Source organism: Triturus cristatus, chromosome 8 (genome assembly GCF_964204655.1).
Source record: "Triturus cristatus chromosome 8, aTriCri1.1, whole genome shotgun sequence".
Lineage (NCBI taxonomy): Eukaryota > Metazoa > Chordata > Amphibia > Caudata > Salamandridae > Triturus > Triturus cristatus.
Window position 1 is genome coordinate 1080374132 of NC_140591.1, and position 22338 is coordinate 1080396469.

A 22338-nucleotide genomic window follows, 5' to 3' on the forward strand; every position below is an offset into this window, starting at 1 on the left:
ACACTTGATCCGGATTATTAGGATTTAGCGCAATCCCCAGTACTCGTTTCTCTGTTCAACCCAGCAATTTTTTCCTGCTATCTAACAATGTACACTTTGCCCACAGTTTGTATGTCTTTGTATTCCAATCTGGCTACACAATAAACTAATACTGATAATTTACCACCACAATAACCCCCAGGTTACACATCCATGGGATTTAGGTCATATTAACTCAATCTCTGCCAAATTGACATATCTATTAGTGTGTAAAGAGAACACGAATACGCCCACATATGTACTTCTTCACCATTCACCTTAAGTGAACACATAGGTGAACGGTACATATCACAAGCACTAGTTGGTTGCACAGTCATGCCAGATACTGCTAAAACCTCTACAGCACTTCTTTCAGACTTTTCCCAGTCACCCACTCTATCATCCTGCTGCCTAATCTAATTCCCCGTGCTTTGTTTCATTGCTCTTCATCATCTTAAAGATACGGGAGAAATGTCCTATTTTATTGCACTTAAATCATCTTGTCCTAACAGCAGGATAGGTATTGGACTCAGCTAAATGTTGTCTGCTTCAACATCTATAACAGAGTTTCTTTCTACCTCCACTAGGAATTTCAATTAAGTTCTTGCTCACAATGGGTTTAACTTTCTTACACTCTGGATTTTGCTCAACATTCACATCTCTCACTACCACCTCCAAATAAGTTTCAAACGCCTCCCTCCAATCTTTCCATGCCATTATAGGATTTCCAGGTTCCTGTAGAAACATGGATGGAACCTCTTTGCATTCACTGACATTATGCCATAATATTTCTCCAAATCCTTGTAAAAACACCAAACGGCAACAACTGTTGGTGGACCTGCCAGGGATGGTACGTTTATGCTGGTATCTGGAATAAATTCCTAAACTCTTCTGTGTTGTGGTGTATCTCATTAAGTGAAAGTCTTAAACAATATTGTTGACAAAAACACTGTGTCAAATATTTTGGTTACCATAGTATTATGCTCCTTTATTTATATTGGAAATGACAAATATATCAAAAACCTATTGTTCACAATATTATTGTCAAAAAACATACAAAAATATAGTGTTCCTAATGTATATACAGTTTAAAGTATCCCATTTAAGCTGCTTTCTGTCACTTCCATTCCACTGGAACAAACCGAGGCGAACCCAGACGTGAGTGCCAAATCTTTCATTATTGCATTATGCCACCATAACCACCCTAAGTTTAAAGTATGTACAGCTTAAAGCAGGACATGTTATATATTTAAATGTAGAATATTCATATCATAAAACAAATAGATCCCACTAATTCTTCAATACTATATATAAATATATATGTTATATATACACACATATATGACCCGGTCACTTCCCTGCTTTCCCGCCGCTGCCCCGTAGCCCCGCCTCCCCTCCTCGCCCATTGGTCCTCCCGCCTCCCGCCTCCCGGCTGACCCTCCCTCCCGGCTCCTACTTAAGGGGTCCCTGTCGGGCTACTCACTGTGACCCCCTGTGCCCCCACAGGCGGTCGCTCCCTCCACGTTGCTCTGCCGCTCGCCTGCCTACTGCCTTACCTGCTGCCTGACCGCTGCCGCTGCAGATTACCGCTCACCTCTTTTTCGCCGCTGCCCTCCGCTTCTTCCTAAAGTCCGCCTTCTGCCTTCCGCCCGCAGCCTGCCGCCTCTGCCCCCGCTCCTCACTTGCTCACCGGCCCCGCTGCCCCGGTTACTTCCCTGCTTTCCCGCCGCTGCCCCGTAGCCCCGCCTCCCCTCCTCGCCCATTGGTCCTCCCGCCTCCCGGCTGACCCTCCCTCCCGGCTCCTACTTATGACTCCCCCTGAGCGACCGCGCAGCAGACGCGCGAGGCGGGCGTGCCCTATGTGCGCCGAAGGTAAGCCCGTCTGCGCCCGTCCGTGCCTGGACCGTGCCCAGCGCCGGACCCCCTGGCCCCCGCGTCCGCCAGCCCCCCCGCAGGACCTACGATGCCGCCACACTCATCGCACTCAACACCGCCCGAGCCCCCGGGTGCTACCGAGCATACCCGTGACGCACCCATGGACCCTTCGCCTGCCGATCCTGCAACTTCTCCTGCCTCTGACCCGGCACCGCACCCATCAGGACGGACAACAGCAACCACCTCAAGTGCATCCTGCTCAACACCCGCTCCGTCCACAGACACGCCGTGGAACTCTGGAACCTCCTCGACACCGCATCTCCAGACATCGCCTTCCTCACGGAAACCTGGATGAACGCCTCCTCAGCCCCTGACATCGCCATAGCCATCCCGGACGGCTACAAGATCATCAGGAAGGATCGCGTCAACCAGACCGGAGGGGGCATCGCCATCGTTCACAAAAGCACCATCCGCATCTCGACTGACTCCATCGATACATTCAACGCCGCCGAATACCTGTACTTCCAGATTCACACCGACCCCAAGACTACCCTCAGAGGCACCCTCATCTACAGACCCCCTGGACCGCGCACACAGTTCTGCGAAGACATCACGGACTTCATCAGCCCTCACGCCCTCCCCTCCGCCGACTACATCCTCCTCGGGGACCTCAACTTCCACCTGGAGAACAACAACGACCGCAACACCACCGCCCTGCTGGACAACCTCGCCAACCTCGGACTCCAGCAACTGGTCAACACCCCCACCCACTACGCCGGCCACACGCTCGACCCCCTCTTCTCATCCAGCAAGCACGTCACCTTCAGCCACTCCACCGGACTTCACTTGACTGACCACAGCTGCGTCCACTTCAGCTTCAAAAAGAACACGATCCACCACCACCCGAAGCAGGTTCCCCACAGAAACTGGAGCAAGATCACCGTCGACCAGCTCACCACCTCCCTCAGCCAGAACCCACCAGTCAGGACAACGGACTCTAACACAGCTGCCCTCGACCTCACGCAGTGGCTGACCTCCTGTGCCGATGACCTCGCCCCAATTAAGAACCCACTCACCAGACCCAGAAGCAAGAAGGCCCCCTGGTTCACCGACGAACTCAAGGACTCCAAGAAGGCCTGCTGCACCCTCGAGAAGGCCTGGCTCCTCGACAAAACCACCGTCAACATGACCGCCCTCAAACTCGCCACCCGCAGACACCACCAGCTCATCCGCACCACCAAGAAGAATTCTCTGAAGGAACGACTGGACAAGAACGCCCATGACAGCAAGAAGCTCTTCAACATCGTCAAGGAGTTCTCCAACCCCAGCACCGGCAACAACGACATCACTCCCTTGCAGGACCTCTGCGACTCCCTCGCCTCTTACTTCCACCGCAAGATCGCCGACATCCACAACAGCTTCGGCGTTCCACCCCCACACCCATCGGTCGAACCTACACACCCCGCCGCCACCCTCCAGACATGGACCGAGGTGACCCCCGAAGACACGACACGCATGATGAACACCATCCACTCCGGATCTCCGACCGACCCGTGCCCCCACCATGTCTTCAACAAGGCCACCTCCACCATCGCACCCCACCTCCGAGACATCATCAATACCTCCTTCGACACAGCCACCTTCCCGGAGAGCTGGAAGCACGCCGAGCTCAGCGCACTGCTGAAGAAACCAACAGCGGACCCGACTGACCTCAAGAACTTCCGCCCCATCTCGCTCCTTCCCTTCCCTGCCAAGGTCATCGAGAAGATCGTCAACAAGCAACTGGCCGCCTTCCTCGAGACGAACTGATCCCTCGACCCATCGCAGTCCGGATTCAGAGCCAACCACAGCACTGAGACCGCCCTCATCGCAGCCACCGACGACATCCGAGCCCTGCTCGACAACGGCGAAACAGCGGCACTCATCCTCCTAGACCTCTCCGCAGCATTTGACACTGTCTGCCACCGCACCCTAGTCCAACGCCTCAACGACACCGGCATCAAAGGGAAGGCCCTGGAATGGATCATCTCCTACCTCTCCGGCAGAACACAGAGAGTACGCCTCCCTCCGTTCCGCTCTGAGGCCACCGAAGTCATCTGCGGCGTCCCGCAGGGATCATCGCTCAGCCCCACTCTCTTCAACATCTACATGAAACCCCTCGCTGCCATCGCACGCCTACACAACCTCAACATCATCTCCTATGCCGATGACACCGAGCTGATTCTCTCCCTCACCAGAGACCCCGACACCGCCAAAGCCAGCCTACACGAAGGGATGAAAGACGTCGCCGAATGGATGAACATCAGCCGCCTGAAGTTGAACACGGACAAGACAAAAGTCCTCATCCTGGGACCGTCGCCCTCCGCATGGGATGACTCCTGGTGGCCCCCGGCACTAGGCACCGCACCCAAACCAACGGACCACGCACGCAACTTGGGCGTCATCCTGGACTCCTCCCTATCGATGACCAGACAAGTCAACGCCGTCTCCTCAGCTTGCTTCCACAACCTTCGCATGCTCCGCAAGATCTTCCGATGGATCCCAACCGAGACCAGGAAGACGGTCACCCAGGCCCTCGTCACCAGCAGACTAGACTACGGAAACACCCTCTACGCCGGTACAACATCCAAGCTCCAGAAAAGACTTCAACGTATCCAGAACGCCTCCGCCCGACTCATCCTGGACGTCCCCCGACGCAGCCACATCTCGAGCCACCTAAGAGACCTGCACTGGCTCCCTGTCAACAAGAGGATCACGTTCAGACTCCTCACCCACGCACACAAATCCCTCCACGACCTGGGCCCAAGATACCTCAACGACCGACTGACCTTCTACACGCCCACCCGCCAGCTACGATCCGCGAACCTTGCCCTCGCCGTCGTCCCTCGCATCCAGAGAACCCCCGCCGGAGGAAGATCCTTCTCCTACCTTGCGGCGAAGACATGGAACTCCCTGCCCGTCCACCTGCGACTGACCCGGGACCACCTCGCCTTCAGGAGACAGCTCAAGACCTGGCTGTTCGAGCAGTAGCAGCCCCCTCCCCCAAGCGCCTTGAGACCCTTCCGGGTGAGTAGTGCGCAATATAAATTTCATGATTGATTGATTGATTGATTGTGTGTCTGTGTATTTGTCCGCGCGCTCATTTCCCGTCTGGATTATGCTAATGCTCTTTATGTGGGGATTCTGGCATACTCTCTTAATAAACTCCAGGTGATGCAAAATGCGGCGGCTCAGCTCCTGTTAGAGATCCCCTTAAGAAGCAGTGTGCGAGGTCATCTTTGCTCTCTTCACTGGCTTCCCATGGCGGCCCGGGTGAAATTCAAATCTATTACCATCGCCCATCGTGCTCTGCATGGTCATGGGCCAATTTATCTGCGGAAGTGTTTCTCTTTTTACGTCCCAGGAAGACAGCTATGCTCCTCCGCTCTTCTTCTGGCAAAAGTGCCCCGTTTCTTCCAGCACAGGATTGGTGGCTGATCCCCCGCCGTTATGGCGGCTCAGGCATGAAACGCCCTTCCGTTTGCGCTTCGCAACATTAAAGATCCTGTGGCTTTTAAAAAATTGGTAAAAACGTACCTCTTTGTTTAGTGCTGACGAGCTTCTTAGTCCCTCTGTGCTCGCACCGGGACATTCTTTGGAGTAGCTGTGCACGTTAGAAAATTATATAACATAACATATTATGGCGGTCGCCAGTAGGTAGTTATAGTTAGGATCAAGTTTCCATAGGAAGACCTTTTTTTGTTTTGCTTATAACTTTGGCGTCGTTTGATGAATCTTCATGAAATTTTCCAAACTATCTCCTTGTTCATACCAGCTCCTCTGTTGAAGTTTGGGGGTGATTCGTCAAGGGCGGGCCGAGAAAAAATGGGGGTCCCAAAACGTGTTTCCTCCATGTTATTTTCCATAGGAAACTTTAGACAAGGCTACAGGTCGAACGGGTGAACGGACTTACCCCAAATTTGGCAGGGAGGAGGGTCTTGGTCTAGAAAGCACGCTTTTGTTTATTTGGTGTAAATCCGTTCAGTGGTTTTGGAGAAATATCAAAATTTACAGATATCGATATTTGGGAATTCTGCCATCTGATTGGCTGAGGCATTACGAGCACGAGCTTGCTGCTTATTGGCTGCAAGCGGTGCGAGCGGTTGCAACTAGGAAGTGTTGGCAGCCATTTTGTGATTCTGTTGAAGCGAGTAAGGGGAAAAAGGGCGAAAAAAGTAGGAAAGAGGAAGATAGGAGCACTGTAACCTCTGTAGGGTGTTTAGGGAGTGCTATACAGGGGGTGCAAAGCAAACTACTCATCCCTACCGGTCTGAAAGTGCTCGGCTAGGAAATTAAGTGAGGTATTGCCTAGAGTCTGATGCTTCTAAGGTGAGCTGCTGCGGGACTCGGGGATTAAAGCGTGAGCCCAAATTGAGTGTCTTATGCTGTGAAGTCATGTGCCCTGGCTGCTGCACCACACCTGTGGAAGTAGTGTCAGCATGTGTTTATACCTACTAGGATGAACTACTGACCCCTACTGGTCTGAAAGTGCTGGGGTACGGAAAATATGTGAGGTATTGTCTAGAGTCTCATGCTGCTAAGCTGAGCTGCTGCCGGACTCGGGATGAAAGCGTGAGTCCAAACTGTGTGTCATATGCTGTGAAGTCATGTGCTCTGGCCGCTGTGCCACATCTGTCCAAGTAGTGTCAGCATGAAGTTATACCTACTCGGAGGAACTTTTGTTTCGAACATTGTAACTTGTGTAGGGTGCTTAGGGGGTGTTATACAGGAAGTGCGAAGGTAAATGTGCACGTAGCAAATGAATTGGGTATTTGTAAAGTGCAAACTACTCACTTGTACGGGTCTGATGGTGCTGGGGGCGTAAGCTGAGCTGCTGCAAGACTCGGGGATAAAGCCGCTGAACTACTGCCCCTACCGGTCTGAAAGTGCAGGGTATGGAAATTAAGTGAGGTATTGCCTAGAGTGTCATGCTGCTAAATTGAGCTGCTGCTGGACTCGGAGATGAAACCGTGAGCCCAAACTGTGTGCCCTATGCTGTGAAGTCATGTGCTCTGGGCGCTGTGCCACACCTGTCCAAGTAGTGTCAGCAATGTTTTATATGTAGTAGGAGGAAGTTTTGTTTGGAACACGGTAACATGTATATGGTGCTTAGGTGGTGTTATACAGGGAGTGCGAAGGTAAATCAATACGGTATTTGTAAAGCGCAAACTACCCACCCCTATGGGTCTGAAGGCCCTGGAGTCCGGCATGGAAATTATGTGAGCTATTAAGTGAGCTATTGCCCAGAGTCAGATGGTGCTGAGCTGAGCTGCTGCCAGAGCAGGGGATTAAACTGTGAGCCCTGTGCTCTGAACTCATGTTTGTTGGCCGCTGCTGCACACCTGTCCAAGTAGTGTGAGCATGTGTGCCTAAGTACTAGGAGGAACTTTTGTTTTAAACAGTGTGACGTCTGTAGGGTGATTAGGGGTGCTACAGAGGGAGAGTGAAGTTCAATTCTGCCGTTTCCAATCAATACGGTATTTGTAAAGTGCAAACTACTCACTCGTACGGGTCTGCAGGCGCTGGGGGCCGGCGTGGAAATTAAGTGAGATATTGCCCAGAGTCACATGGTGCTATCCTGAGCTGTAGCTAGAGCCGGTGATCAAAGCGAGAGCTCTGTGCTCCAAAGTCAAATGGTCTGGCCGCTGTGCCACAGCTGTGTGGAGAATAAATGTTGGTGAGGGTGCGGGAGTTGCCGTTACCTGGCCCTCAAATAGCGGGCCTAAGTTGTCAGTTATAAGGTGGCTCTAAAAAGAGCCCTTGTGTTTATTAGTTGGAGCTACATATAAGTGCGGATGCACAGCTTCAGGTTATTCAGAAAACCTTGATTTCCCTGATCTCAATCTGAGGACAAAATTGGGTTGACCATTTCCACTTCTGTCTTTGGCATATATTGGAATATACAAAGACAGTTTGAGGCAAAAGCAACATCAATTGTCGAAAGGTGTCCTTCATTAGCATTTCCAAACCTACCCCAATCAATGTGCCAAGGTTGTTTCCCCCACAATGCACAATCATGAGGTCAGGGTGTTGGAGATGCAAACAGGTTTTAACCAAAGGCAACAATTGGCGCCACTTCAATCCTCTCTGTGCAAACCATTTAATGTCCACATTTTGTAAACCTAGGTCTAAGTCAATACGTCTCTGTTGTGCATGCCTCTTGCACCAGAAAACATAGCTATGTCCTACGATCCACACTAGGATTTTGAAGGTATGGCTGGAAGGTATGGAAAGATGTCTGTAGCTCATGCAGTTACTTCGTAGAGTAAGAGGTATGTTTAAAGATGGGGAAAAATCATTTTTTTTTCCCACAGAAAACGATAATTGATTGAAAGATAAGAAGCATTGGGTACTAAAAACTAGGGTGCATATTAGTTGAGTGAAAAAGCATGTTTGTCATTGGTTAATAAAGAGCAGTCTAAACGTGGAGTACATACGATAGGAGGAAATGTGCTCAGCTCTACCAGACGTTCTACTTGCATTTCGAAGGTACATTTGGAACTTAAAACAATGGTGAACATTTAACCCACAGGTGCTGTTAAAAGTTGCGTTTAACAAAATCATGAACTTTTAACCTGCAGGTGTCGCAGAATGTTCCAGAAAGTGTGGTGATAAAATAGGTTGAACTTCTGACCTGTATGTGGTGCGGAATATTAAGTAGCTTTTCATATGGAAAATTCAAAAATAACCAATGGAGATAAGTTTTGGAATGTCGATGAAGGAATGAAGTATTCTGATTTGTTCTTTACATGTATTTATATGTCGAGCGACAGAGAAATTGTGCCATTACTGGTTCCATTCTTGATGAAAGCGGTGCATTACATGTACTGTGTGACAAAGAAAGAATTGCATGCGTGTGTGACATTTGAAATCTGCATACCAACTACAAAGGTGAGGTAGAAATGAACAAGGTGTGTTATGTGTTCTGTAGTAGTGATTAAGTATTTGAGGTGATACTTTCAAGTTTGAAAGTATTTTTATTTCCCAAAAATATACTGTTAGTAAAGTGTGGCGTTTCATATTGGTTATAAAATATGCATAAAGTTTGACCTGTTGTTAAATAAATACTTTATATATGTTTAGGAATTTTTCACAAAGAAGAAGTGTAGTTTGGCATCTTTAAAGGACTATAGGGTTTTGAAAATGAGGTACAGCGTTAATTTGGGTTTGGTAATGTATTCAGGCGAGATAAACAAAATGTCCCACGTTTGCAAATTATACTTTTTTGCGGAAATAGTGGGGAAGGGTGGGGGGGGTTATGAGATGTATGTGTTAATAAGTTAAAAGCGATATCACCAAACCCAGAAATTTTATTTGGACAGGTTGTGGTCTCATTTTTGACACTGAGAGGTAGATTTGAATATAAGTCTAGGTAGGTTGTTGTACTGTGAGGCCGTCTACAGTGTTTGGAGAGTACATGGAGAGGAGATGGAGATAGTAAAAGTGATACGTTCCTTTTATATGTACGCATAGTTTGAATCATTTGATCATAGGTTGAGATATAATATGAACATGGTTTCTGGTTTGCATTTGGGTATAGTTAAAAGTTTTAATAGTTTCTGACTAGTGAATAATAAAAAGGTAGATATACTAAAATATATGGTAGTAAACGTATTAATGATTGTCTGTTCTTATGAAATAGAAGTGGTTGGGGAGTGTTTCTAAAGAAGAGATGTTTTATAAATGTGTGAGAGATAAAAAAGAAATGAAAATGTTCGATATATTTTCTGGATGACTTTCTTGACATTAGTAAACTACATGTGATTATAAGTGATACTAATTGTCAGGCTGTGTCCCTGTGCTGAATATACGTAGGTGCTTAAGTGGTCTGGGTTTTACCGGTGCTCAGCTTCACTATCCCTTTTGAGACACTCGTCAATTTTTTCATTCCATTTAATGTCCTTAATATACATAGAGTAAAGGGATGGTATATCAAATGTTTGGGAATTAGAACTGTGTTTACTCTCCCCATCCTCTGCTATACACTCTACAGAGTGTTTAAACGACTTTAGTAACATACAGATGTCTGGCTAGTAAAGGTAGCTATGTGCCACTGGGTCTATTTATAAACCGTGCTATGGGATGGTTTATGTTTTACCCGCCAATTTGCATGTTTGAATACTTTTTGCTGATAAGCGTTCTGGCATACACCTGTTAAAATTAACCCTGTGTATGGGTATAGTGGCGCTACTAGGAATGGTGGGGTTTCTGTTTGATTTTGTACGGTTAAGCAAGGGCAGGGGTGGGGGTGGGGGAGGTGGGTATGTTGGTGATTAAAACACAGACTTTAGTAACGTGCAGATGTCTAGCTACTAAAGGTGATGTAGTACCACTGGGACCATTTATAAAGCGCCCTATGGCATGGTATATGTTTTACCCGCAAATTTGCAAGTTTTAATACGTTTTACTGATGAGCGTTTCAGGAGACATCTGTTGAAATTAAGGCTCTGTATGGCTATAGTGGCGCTTCCAGGTTTACTGGAGCTCTTTGTTTTATTGCGTAAAGTTAAGCAAGGACGGGTGTGGAGGTTGTGTAGTGGTACTGGGACTATTTATAAACCGCCTTATGATATGGTGTATGTTTTACTTGCAAAATTGCAGGTTTCAATACCTTTTGCTGATGAGCGTTCCGGCAGACACCTGTTTAAATTAAGTCTATGTATGGCTATAGTGGCGCTAGCGAGAGTGCTGGTGCTCGTTGTTTGATTTTGTAAGGTTAAGCAAGGGCAGGGGTGGGGGTGGGAGAGATGGGTATGTTGCTGATTATAACACAGACATTTGTAACGTGCACATGTGTAGCTAGTAAAGGTGATGTAGTGCCACTGAGTCCATTTATAAAGCGTTCTATGGCATGGTATATGTGTTATCCGGAAATTTGCATGTTTTAATACCTTTTGTTACTGAGCTTTCCGGCAGACACTTGCTGAAATGAAGTCCCTGTATTGCTATAGTGGCTCTACCAGGTTTGCTGGGGCTCTTTCTTTGATTTTGTAAGGTTACACAAGGATGGGGATGAGTGTGGTGTAGTGGCACTGGGCCCATTTATGAACCACTTTATGGTATGGTATATGTTTTACTCGCAAATTTGCATGTTTTAATACCTTTTGGTGATGAGTGTTCCAGCAGGCAGCTCCGCAAATCACACAACATTTCTGTGGATAACAAATCTTCGTGCTGAGAGACACTCTTGCACTGTGGTAGAAGGCTGCCAGCGTTGATGGCAAATTATGAAACTTGGTGCCATTTTAGATTTAAATGGAAGCTTGGACCATTTCTTTGTTACTATGGTTCAGTCAGGGCTTTAAGTGGGAAATAAAACTGGGGGTGCTCTAAAAGGGGCGGGGCAAACATCTTAAAGGGGTGTGGGCTATCCAAGTAGGGGCATGGTCTAAATCAAGATAACTAGCATTGTGTGCTTAAGAAAATCCCCTCCAATTATTCTACGTTCAGAAAACACAATCTTTAAAGGATTTCTCTTCTTCCTACAACATGACTCACCTAGCATGATGTCTCCACTTCTCAGTAGTGAGCAAAATGAGCATGCGCACATCGATGTGCATGCTCTCACTACAGTCCATTAAAAAAAAAAAAGAATCTGACTACCTTTACGAGGGCCGAAAATAGAGCCCGATAGAGACCTGTTTCGAGGCCTCCTGAAAATAACTGCCGGTGCTCAGACCCGGCCCACTTAAAGCCCTGCATCCATCCATCCTAAGCACTGCATCATCCAACCATCTTTCAATTCATCCATATATTCCTACCTACATACATACATACATCTGTCCCTGCACTTATCCTAAGCATCTATCAGCCCACTCGCCTATGGAAAACACTGTGCCATCCATCCAGTCATATGCCCATATATCCATACATACATCTGTCCCAGAACCAATCCTAAGCATGTATCAGCCCACCCGTCTATCCTAAGTACTGGTCCATGCATCCATTCATCCTTCCATCCATTCATACATCCATACATCCATACATCTAGCTATTCATTAATCCATCTGGCCCACCATCCACTCGCACTTTATTCAACTATCCGTCCTTATTTCCATGCACCCTTCGCCCCAGATCCTAAATACCACGTATTATACTCATTCACCCAGCCTCTTAAGGGGCCGAAAAGGCTGGCGATAAGCATTGACAGGCAGATGTTTCTGATAAAGAACAAGAAAGCTTTGAGTTGATCTTTGTGGACCCTAGTTCACCACCCTTCTCTGGTGGTGTTTTAAACAAAGGTTGATCCAGCAAAAGAAATGTAAAGCAGCTTTTCAGAGTAAGACGTTAATTTAGAAACATAACGTTTTGTTCATTTCTATATAGGAACACTGCTTTAAACTGGCCGTGACTGACAGATACTGAATACCTGTAGTTCTTACATTTGAGAGAGTATACCAGACAGCTAATTTGGGGTGTTGAGAACCTGCACTTCTATATTTCCATGTGAAGCACAGTATAGGAATGTGAAGGTAATTCTAAAGCTACTATCTTCGTATTAAAGAGGGGGTGTGAGAACAAAGGGGCATATTATCAAGCACGGCGTTAAAATTATCGCCGCTTTAGCGGCAGGAAACTGCCGCTAAAGCGGCGATAGTGGGCTTGATAATATGCCCTTGTGAATTCCCATAGCAGCCCACGTTCTGGTGTGAACCTGAGCTTCTATGGGAATTCACAAGGGCATATTATCAAGCTCATTATCACCGCTTTAGCGGCAGTTTCCTGCTGCTAAAGCAGCGATAATTTTAACGCCGTTCTTGATAATATGCCCCTAAGTGAGCCAGGCAAAGTGTGTGTTTTCGTGGCACTAAAAAAAAGACACTGTGAAAGGTCAGAGCAGGGTCGTGGTGGAGTTGGCTGCCTGTAGTCGTCTCCAAAGGCGCAACAAGAGCAAAATTTCGGGGGAGGCTAATTCTTTCAGCAATAGGAGTGGGGATGTAGAGGCTCTAAAAAGGGGTGAAAAAGAACAGAGCCTCATTTTGTGGAAATATGGATTTTTCTGGTCAGTTATGTCCCCTATCTTGGACCCCAACGGTTCTATGTGCATGTTACAAGTACATGTATGTTCCCTCCAGTTCTAGTTATGAAGACGCAAATACATGTGCGTCCACCGTTAACATGTCCTCTGCTGATCCGCCATGAATGGGCCGGATATTCCATTCCTAAGTACGAAAGGCCACCGCCTTTATATGGTTCACTTATGCTATTTTTCAGTCCAGGCAAGTAGGCCCTGATTCTGTCATCAAGCTTTTCTTGCCTTCTGCCTCTGAAAGCTCCAGTCTGAGCCTGCATCTGTGACCATGAACTTTGTCTCATTCTCTGCGCGGCTCACGAAGCCTGACATCAGCCTGCTGCCTGCCAAAAACTGTATTTCACCTTCGAAAATTATCTGCTCCGCTCCCTGCCCAATGCATTCCTGTCTAGTAGCTTAAGTAAACATTCTGCCAGTTACCGAGCAAAGGCCCGGCTTCTCTGTCTTCATGCAAATAATTCATAGCCCTGTTCTATGGAAGATTCCGCCCTCGCATCTAGTATAGACACTTAGACGCTTGTACACGCACTAATAGTCAGTATAGTCAGTATAGAATAAGATTCCACTCGAAGAGACCTCTCTTTTGGATAACATAGTTCTTTAAACATAGGATGTTAGATATGATTTGGGATTAGGTTGACTTGACCCTCCAGACTTCTGTCGCCACATGTAGAGCTAAATGTCAAGTCCCCTTCACCCCCTAGTTGCACGTCAATCACACGTCATACTGCTGCGCGCGCATTTCTGCCAAGTATTTCTGCTGACATTGCGAAATTCTTTCATGTAACCACCCTCTTATGACATCACATCTGATGACGTTCTGTAAACACACCCAGTTACGCCTATCTTTGTCACGTATGAATATATTATTGTTATTATTGTTACGCCTCTTGTATTAGCTTCACTGTAATGCTTATTGTATAAAAGTAATTGATTGTCAATAACGTATGTACTTCACTTCCTGAACCTTCGTGGTGATGGAACCTGGAGCAACCGATTATAATCGACCTCTGGAATAAAGCCCATTCCGAACCTCTAATACCACGGATTCTGCCTCTTATTTACTGAGCTATTTTTATTATGTTTCCGTATCAAATTAAGTCCCGGTAATTAAATTATTTACCACATAAATGGCGCCCGAATAGGGACACTTTCTCATCTCACGCGCCGGCGGTGCGTTGCAGGCCCGGTCTCCTGCCACAGCTGGACGGACAACAACGCGTACCAGCAGGATTTCCTGTATCTCCCTCCGGTCAAGCGGGGGCGACTGAGGCTGCGATCAACACCCAGACGAGGCGGTGAGAAGTGCGAAGTATCCCGACCAGAGCCTAGCTGAGAGAGCAAGATCCGAGGTATACAGAGGCCCACCAGTTTCCGAAGTTCCAAGTCGAGTCCAGTGTCCGAAGCGTTCGAGTCGAGTCCAGTCCGGTTCAAGTTCAGTCCAGTTTCTGAGGCCTTCCGTTTCCGAGCTACCCGGTGAGTACCATTACTGGGGAGGCGTTCTGGCGTGCACATAAGTTGTGCCGGCCCAGACGGGTTTGGGTACACAAATCCGGTCTGCACTGTTTCAGCAGTGTATCTGTACTGTTTAGCAGTATATCTAGTATATCAAGTATAAAAATTCAGAATAATTCAGTTCAAGTCGAGTATCATGTTTAAATGATTAAGTTTTTCCTAGATCATCGTCATCATCACCGCTGCTCAATTTAAATGTTAAATGTTAAATGTATTTGATACGTCCTGCATATTGTGGTATGAATGACTGTTCATTATTGTGTGTTATTGTATTAAGTTTGTTCAAGATCAAGTAGCAGACCAGTTCTCAATATGCCGCTCTTTTCGAAATTAAGACAGATCACAACCAGAAAAGGGGTACTCGAAGAAGCTGTTCCCATTCCTCCTAGGGACACTCCAGGGTACTTCATGTATCATAAACATGGCCTAGACGCCATATTATTTCTCGATTTATGGGTAGACTACACTAAGGAATTACCAGAAAGTCAGAGGTGGCCCGCAGCTGGGACCTGGGATGCAGAGTGCATCGTTCAAGTAGAGGAAGAATTGTGGAAAAAGAAAGCTAGACAATCACAGAAAGACGCCATTGAATTATGGCGTAAAGAATCATATAGACGTACAGAAAAAGCACGTAGACAGGAAGAGAAGAGTAAAGAAAATTCAAATGAAGTCCGAGAAAATCTATTAATTAAAGAAGGTGCACGAGTGAAATCAGAACAAGTAGACAGACAAAGAAATGCCCTTATGAATGGTATGTATCCCCTTCTGGCTGAAGGATTACCTAAGGCTACTCCAGGGATACCAAAAGACTTGCCAACCCCATTATTTCCAATAAAGGTACATCCTAAGGGGCATCCTAGAACCGCAGAAGATGTTTTTCTTTCCTCATATTTAGATGACGCAGCTCCCGAGTATGCTAACCCCGCCCCACATAGACCGTTGGCCGGGGAGGTTCAACGCCAAGATCCTGTACCTGTACCCTTACAGCATCAAGTTCTGATACAAGTTCCGGCAAGCACATCTGTTTCTGCATCTGTCCCTACAGCTACTTCTATAGCTGTATCCACACCTATAGTTGCTGTTTCACGTTCAACGAATCCTTTCAAACCCGACACCCCAGATGAGGCTACCCTTACGAGAAGTGCACCCAATAAAGGGCGAGGACAATGAGTTTAAACGTGTATATGTGTATACGCCCATATCGAAAATAGAATTGTTGGAAATGAAGAAAGTGGTACCCAGTCATGACAAAGACCCAGCGGGTTTCCACCGAGAAATTAAAGACATGTTACTCATGGGAGAGTATACCTATCCCGACATTATGACAATATTAAAGGTATTAATGCCTGCTGGCATTTATGAAAAACTCAAGGAAAAAGAGTGGGAGGTGGGAGACCAAAAAATAGATTGGACAACATTAGAAAATGAAGAAAAGGCCCGAGGTCCAGGTTCAGGGCTTGGGGACAAAACTAAAGCACTGCCAGGTCTACTAGTACAGGTACTGCCACGTTTATTAACCACGAAAAAGGAAGACTGGGGTGCAATTTCAGCCTGTAAACAAAAGCAAGATGAAGACACTAGTGATTTCTATGCACGATTTGAAAAATGTTTTGGTATAAATAGTGGTATAAAAGCAAGTAGCGAATCATACCCACATCTGTTTGTGACAAAATTAGTTGAAAATTCCTTGCCCCAAGTGAAGAATAGAGTATTAAAATTCGAGAGTACCTGGCAAGGTAACACTCCATCACAAATGTTACAAATGTTACAGTATCATCACAATAGAATTAGAGAGGAACAAGATCATGAACAAAGACGCATGAAAGACACAAAAATGAAAATGCTAGTCTCCCAGACAGTTCCAGCTGAAGGACATAAAAAGGGTACGACACATTCTGGCGATTTAGCAGGACCTGTAAAAGGGACATGCAACTATTGTAAACAACTAGGTCATCATGTACACGATTGCCCAGTCCTGAAGCGTAATATCGCCACGGGTATTACAAAAGAAAGACCACGGCCACTTAGACAGGATCAGAATGAACAAGGAGCACCGCAGCATGCACAGGCCATGCCAGCTCCACAACAGACTATACAGTTTGTGCCAGCTGCACCAGCGCTGCCTGTTGCTGCCACGCAAACCACGACACGACAATTGTATCAGACCGCACAGTATGACTATCATGATTATCAACGATATGCATGAACCAGCCTAGAGAGGGAAGTTGACTTACCCCTTATCGAGATCCCTGTAGATCAAGAAGGACCTTATGTGCATAGTGAATTATTAGGCCAAGACAGAAAATTTTTACTCGATACAGGGGCAAGTCGAACAACTATAAAACGTAGTGAAGTTCCAGGGGCACCCCTCTCAGGCTCACAGAATATTTCCCTTGGTTTTTCAGGAAGACCTATTGTTAATGAAGTGTCACAACCTCTTCCACTTACGATAGGACCTTTGACCCGAACTACAGATTTGTTGCTTACTAAATCATGTCCAGAAAACCTGTTAGGAATAAAGACATTGAAAGCTCTAGGAGCTATAATATGTTGTTCTCCGGAAGGAGTAAGATTGTTTTTACGTGATTTTAAAGGTCATTATGTGTCTAGAGACATGGATCCCCGATTGCAGACTTTACCTACACATCTATGGGCACAAGGCCCTACTGATGTTGGTTGCATGAATATTACACCATATCGAGTTACACTAAAGGCAGGAGTGGTACTACCACGAATGCGACAATACAAGTTACCACCAGATGCTGTAGTGGCTTTACTACAAATCATTGACGAGCTCATTGCCCAAGGAGTGGTTGTAGAAACAGACTCCAATGTATGTAATTCACCGATAATTCCGATTCTCAAACGAACAGATCCGAAGGCCCCGCCAGTATATCGATTGATTATTGATCTGCGCGAATTAAACAAGTGTATTGTGCCACAATTCCCTGTGGTCCCCGATATCTCATCATTACTGACAGCTATTGATTCCGAAGCAACATTCTTTACTGTAATTGATCTCAAAAATGCCTTTTTCAGCGTCCCAATAGATCCGGAAAGCCAATATTTGTTCGGATTTAGTTTAAATGGACGTAGCTTTAAATTCTCACGCGCACCTCAAGGATTTACAGAAAGCCCCAGCATCTATAGCCAAGCACTGAAACGAGAACTTGACAGTATCCACATGCCAGTTAACACTGCTTTGCTTCAATATGTCGATGATCTGCTGATCACCGCCCGAAGCGAACCTGAATGTGAAAAAGCATCACTGGCAGTTTTACAATTTCTAGCCGAAAAAGGGCACAAGGTGTCCCCTTCTAAGCTGCAATTCTGTGTCCAGCGAGTTATTTACCTTGGTCACTCGCTGTCCAAGGAGGGAAGGCAGCTTACACCCGACCGCATTCAGTTAATAGCTAACATGCCAATACCCAAGACACAAAAGGAGGTGCGGGCTTTCATAGGCCTCACTTCATATTGTAGGCAGTGGATCCCTCAGTATGCATTTCTAGCAAAACCACTCATTCAGTTGACAACACAGGAGGCAGCCACATCGACTGCCCTCCCTTGGACTCAGGAACACACACACGCTTTTGAAAGCTTAAAGAAAGCTTTATGTCAAGCGCCAGTTTTAGCAACACCATGTTACAGTAAACAGTTTACACTCTTTATTACAGAACGCGAAGGTACTGCCTTGTCAGTACTCACACAGGAACAAGCAGGAGCACACAAACCATGTGCTTATTTTTCTAGTACATTAGATCCCGTAGCTCAGGCTCTGCCTGCGTGCCTGAAATCAGTGGCAGCGACAGCTTTAGCAATCAGACAAAGCGATGCCATAGTGTTAGGACATCCATTGACAGTACAAGTACCACACGCAGTAGAGGTTCTTGTGAACCGAACGCAAACACAACATTTGACTATAGCAAGACTTACAGGGTACGAACTAACATTGTTTCAGCCACATATAGAAATCAGACGTTGTAACACATTGAATCCTGCCACACTTTTACCTGTAAATGGAACAGACCCATTAGCCCACGATTGTATTGATGTTATTACAATCACGACGAAACCCAGACAAGACTTGACAGATGTCCTATTGTCAGATCCAGACCTGACGTTGTATGTAGATGGTTCATGTATGAGAACAAGTACAGGAGAGTTAGTGGCCGCTTACGCAGTCACCACAGACACTGAAATTATTGAAACCAAGTGTATAAATACCTTGTCCGCTCAAGCAGCAGAGCTCGTCGCTCTGACACAAGCCTGTATTCAAGCCACAAATAAAAAAGTCAACATATACACTGATTCACGTTATGCATTCGGATTCGTACATGACTTCGGCGTGCTGTGGCGAGAGAGAGGTTATTTAACTTCTCACGGTGCCCACATTCAGCACGGACCCCTCATTCATGCCTTATTAAATGCAATACATTTGCCCATTGCAATATCGATTATGAAATGTAAAGCTCACACGAAAATTACTGATATCATTTCTCAAGGCAATGATCTAGCTGACAGAACAGCTAAACAGACTGCTCAAACTCAAACATCCGACATGACAAAGACAATAGTCCAGATACCACCACATTGTATGATGGTTAAGGATCCCGCTCTTGATGTAATTGACATACAGACATACGCTACACCAGACGAAATAAAGAAATGGACTGAATTAGGAGGGATCCAAACCGATCAAGGATGGATGATGAAGGAAAAATCTGTGTGGTTCCTTCCTGATTCAATGGTCCAAGTTATAATTAACACTGTACATAGTCCTGCACATCTAGGAGAGAAAGCAATGCTAGACAGCATTCAACATATTTGGTTCAACAAGCATTTACGAGCAGCAGCGAAACAAAAAGTTCGTACCTGCATGATATGTTGCCAGTTCAACCCAGGAAAAAGCGTTCCCGTAGAACAGGGTGGATTTCATCCTCCTGATCATCCTTTTGAAGTCCTCCAGATGGATTATATCCAGATGGAACGATGTAGAGGATTCAAATATGTTCTCGTAGTTGTGTGTGCTCTTTCCCGTTGGACGGAGGCATACCCGGTTTCAGATTACACTGCCCCGACTACTGCCAAACAGTTGGTTCGAGAATTCTTCCCACGATACGGTTTACCACGTGTTGTTCACTCAGATAACGGCCAGCCGTTCTCATCCGAATTAATGAAACACGTTTCACTTTTGTTAGGCTATCAGTGGAAATTCCACTGTGTCCGACACCCCGAAGCAGCAGGTCTCGTAGAAAGACATAATCAGACTCTGAAAATAAGATTATCCAAAATATGCAGAGAGAAAGGTGTCGACTGGGTAGTAGCATTACCAGTTGCACTCTTTTACACAAGAATGGTAGCACACTCTCGAACAGGGCTATCCCCGTATGAAGTGATCTTCGGCAGACCACCAAATATGTGGGGGACGCCTATACCACGCAAAATAACTGATATTGACTGTAACATGCTGACAGATTACTTGGCTTCCTTGATGTCTGCACTACAATCTTGTCGTTCACAGGTAGCTGCAGCTTTTCCTGACAACACTGAGGTGAAACCCCATGACGTGGTTCCGGGAGACTTAGTCCTCGTGAGGAACTTTGATCGAAAGACGCAGCTGGAACCTAGGTGGAGGTCACCTCAGCTGGTGTTGCTCACAACAAGAACAGCCGTGAAGGTCGAAGGCAGAAAAGGATGGATTCATTCAAGTCATATCAAGAAATTTCATGGACTAAAATCAGATGTGAATACCTCACCTTGTGTGTCTTCACCCATTGACTCAAAACTTCCTTTTGTGGAAAAAAGTGACTCTGAACATTATAAATTAAAGCTCAGGTCCAATCAGTCGAGCAATTTGATTGTTTAAGTCCTCTCCAAGGTGAAGCGGTTGAATTGTCTCTGACATGTATCCCTTGGACCTGAATAGAGAAAACACCCGAAAAATGTTGAAACGACAGGCGTACTGTAAATCACTGCGTAGTCATTGCATAGTGACGTTATTAATTTTATTTTTCTCAAGTCTTTTAGTAATTATTGCAAGTATATTGTTGCACATATATTATCCTATTTCTAGACATATTTACAATGTTACTGCTGAACATTCTTTTGGTAAATTACCTCCGCTTGAGTTGTCTTATAGATTTGCACTGCGCAATAACACGTTTATTAGTATGTTGCATCATTCCCATCAGGTTAGCAATGCTACAAATTGTTGGATATGTGGCCGACTCCCTCCCTATCAGAATTATAAAGGAATTCTACCTCTTTTTCCATACCCGTTCACACACAACGGCTCCTGTGGAGCATGGTTTAGTTTAATTAATTCCCAAGATTCGAACTCTGCAGTTTATCAAGACAATGGGGTATGGGGAAATCTGAACTCAGTTTTACTTAAGGTCTGCCACCCCAACAAGGAGGGACTTCCCAAAGGAACAGGAACTGATCTAGAAAATGAAGTGTATGGATTAGGTAACTTTACGCTTAATCTTATGATCCTAAATGTCGAATCCGAAGCTACTCCAATTTTGCCCGCTATGACAATATTTCCAGTAAAAGGTGAATTATGTGTAAGAAAGAATGGTTCCATACATATGGGCCATAGTAAATGCACCATTGTAGTAGAATTTAGTGATCAAGGCAAGTCTACATTTAGAGCTTCCCGCCATTCCTATTTCATATGTGGTCAGACGGCATATGTACGTTTGCCTCTAGATTGGGATGGTACTTGCTACATTGGATTCCTTTTGCCACCTGTTTTTCTAGCTCCTCCTGATTATCACAGAAATATTCATTTAGTATATAATAGGGAAAGGAGAGATCTCCCAATAGTCGATTACACTGAAACAGCATGGGAAAAATACACCGATTTCAATAAAGGTTTCTTTCCCTATATAGGTACAGTTACCAATAGTAAGCTGATACATAGATTAACTAGAACCCTTGAAGCAGTAGTGAACGAAACTATTTCCGCCTTAGGCAATTTAACAGAAGAGCAGTCTGCTATGCGGATTGTTGTGCTTCAAAATCGTCTTGTCCTTGACGTCATCCTGGCCGATAGGGGCGGAGCTTGTAGGGTCATCGGATCAAGCTGTTGCATATTCATACCAGAAAATTCGCCATCTGTATATAAGGCCATAACCCGCCTTCATAAGATTGTAAGCCAGATACACCAGAATCCAGGCACCTGGACTTGGTCCGGTTGGTTTTGGAGTGTATTATCTACCTTTGGATGGAGAGTCCTATCCTTCCTAGGTATTGGCCTTCTCATATTATTCAGTTGTTGCTTATGCCTGCAATGTGGACCAGCGATTTGTGGTCTGTGTGCCACATCGTGCATTCCACATCAAGATTTTCATTCAAGATCCCGGAAGAAGAAAGAAGAACAAATGATGCTATATGAACAGATCAATGGATTAATGAAGATTGATATCTCTTGACGGGCAAGTAGGGGACAAGGAGGGAATGTGGAAATATGGATTTTTCTGGTCAGTTATGTCCCCTATCTTGGACCCCAACGGTTCTATGTGCATGTTACAAGTACATGTATGTTCCCTCCAGTTCTAGTTATGAAGACGCAAATACATGTGCGTCCACCGTTAACATGTCCTCTGCTGATCCGCCATGAATGGGCCGGATATTCAATTCCTAAGTACGAAAGGCCACCGCCTTTATATGGTTCACTTATGCCATTTTTCAGTCCAGGCAAGTAGGCCCTGATTCTGTCATCAAGCTTTTCTTGCCTTCTGCCTCTGAAAGCTCCAGTCTGAGCCTGCATCTGTGACCATGAACTTTGTCTCATTCTCTGCGCGGCTCACGAAGCCTGACATCAGCCTGCTGCCTGCCAAAAACTGTATTTCACC